Source organism: Otolemur garnettii, unplaced genomic scaffold, assembly GCF_000181295.1.
Source record: "Otolemur garnettii isolate 467f Iridium unplaced genomic scaffold, OtoGar3 scaffold00133, whole genome shotgun sequence".
Taxonomy (NCBI): Eukaryota; Metazoa; Chordata; class Mammalia; order Primates; family Galagidae; genus Otolemur; species Otolemur garnettii.
Window position 1 is genome coordinate 202,746 of NW_003852528.1, and position 1,981 is coordinate 204,726.

Genomic DNA, 1,981 nt, shown 5'->3' on the forward strand with positions numbered 1-1,981 from the left:
CCTTGCATAGCTGCTGCTCACTCTCTTCACCCTGCCGCTGGGTTTCAGGACACACTCACATTGCTCAGCGTGGTCTCCTGCGTCATTTCCAAGTGCTACCCAGAGCCCTTTGGTGTGTGTCTAGCACGTTCCGCCTGCCTCCCCCCAAGTTATGGGTACCCCAGTTGGCTTCATCTTCCCACCAAACACACCTCTGCTGTGCCCTCACGGACAGGTGGGAGGGAGACGGTTGGATGCAGGTGTGCCCAGAAGCTGAACACCAAGTTCAGGATTCATTGCACTGCCAGACTGCCCCCTCAACGTGCGTGCCAGTCACACAGGTGGCATTTATTGGCGTTGTTCTACAGATGCATAGGGGTCCATACCCCGTGTCCCCACCAGCATCAGCATCCATTTTTCTAGTTTTGCCAGTCTAAATGGAGATTAAACGGATTTAAATTGAGGTCACGTTGCGTTTCTACTCTGCAATTCTCTTTTCACAGGAAGCAGAGTGTCTCTTCACCCAGTTGTTACTCTTTGAGCTTCCTCTTCTGCGAATTGCCTGTTCATTTCCTTTTCTCGTTGATTTGCAGTATATCCTTAAATAGTCTACGCATTACTTCCTTTTCCTTTTTAGACAAGCATCTTCTCTCACTATGGTGTATTTTTAGTAACTTTATGGTACGGTTTCTTAACAGCTTAATTAAGATATAAATCACAAATAGTACAACTCACCCAATACACTAAATGGTTTTTAGTATATTTGCAGAATTGTGCAAGCATCATCACGATCAATTTTAATAACATTTCCATCGTCTACAAAATAATCCACATACCCATTAATATCACTTCCCATTACCCACCCAGAGCTCCAGCTCTATCCACTCGCTGATCTACTTTCTGTCTTAATGGATTCACCCATTCTGAACGTTCCGTATAAATGAAATCTCACAATGTGTGGTTTTCTGTAACTGGCTTCTTTCACTTAGCATAACGTTTTTGAGGTCCGTCTGTGTTGTGGCATCTCTCAGTGCTTCACTCTTTACTGCCAAATACTATTTCATCATACAGATAAGCCACATCGTAGTAATCATTCATCACTTGATGGACATCTGAATTGTTTCCCCCAATTACCTGCCACATTCAACACTGCCGTGAACATTTGTGTATACAAATTATATTGTCTGGGTGAGGTGCGGCCGCTCACACCTGGAAACCTAGCACTCTGTGAGACCAGCATTAGAGATCAGCCTGAGCAAAAGCGAGACCCCATCTCTATTGAAAATAGAAAAAAAGGGCAACGCCTGAGGTTCAAAGGAGTAAAGCACCAGCCCCATATGCTGGAGGAGGCGGGTACAAACCCAGCCCCAGGCAAAAACTGCCCCCCACAAAAAAAATAGAAAAAAAATTGGCCGACATCATGGTGCAAACCTGTAATCCCAGTTACTTGGGAGGCTGAGACAAGAGAATTGCTTGAGCCCAGGAGTTTAAGGTTGCAGTGAGCTGTGATGACATCACTCCACTCCAGCCTGGGTGTCTCAAAATAAAAAAAATTATTGTAGGGACAGATGCTTTAATTTCTTGGGGGTATGTCCTTAAGAGGGAATTCTGTGGTCACTCTGTGTTTAACATTTTCGGGAACTGCTGAACTGTTCGCCACGATGGCTGCACCATTTATGTTCCCACCAGCGTGCAGGAAGGTCCCAGCTTCCTCACTTTCTCACCAATATTGGCTATGTCTGTCTGTCTGTCTTGTAGCTTTTGTCCTGGTAGATGTGATGTGGTACCTCCCTAATGGCTGATAACGCTGAGCATCCTTGATGCACTGACCAGCCATTTGTATGTCTTCCTTGAAGAAACGTCCACTGAGATCCTTCATGCATTTGTAAAATAGGTTATTTTTTATTATTATTGGGTTATAAGAGTTTGGTATACTTTTTGAACAACAATACAGAAAATCCTTAAGGTAATGTAATCACATATAGATAGGTTCTTTTTTTTT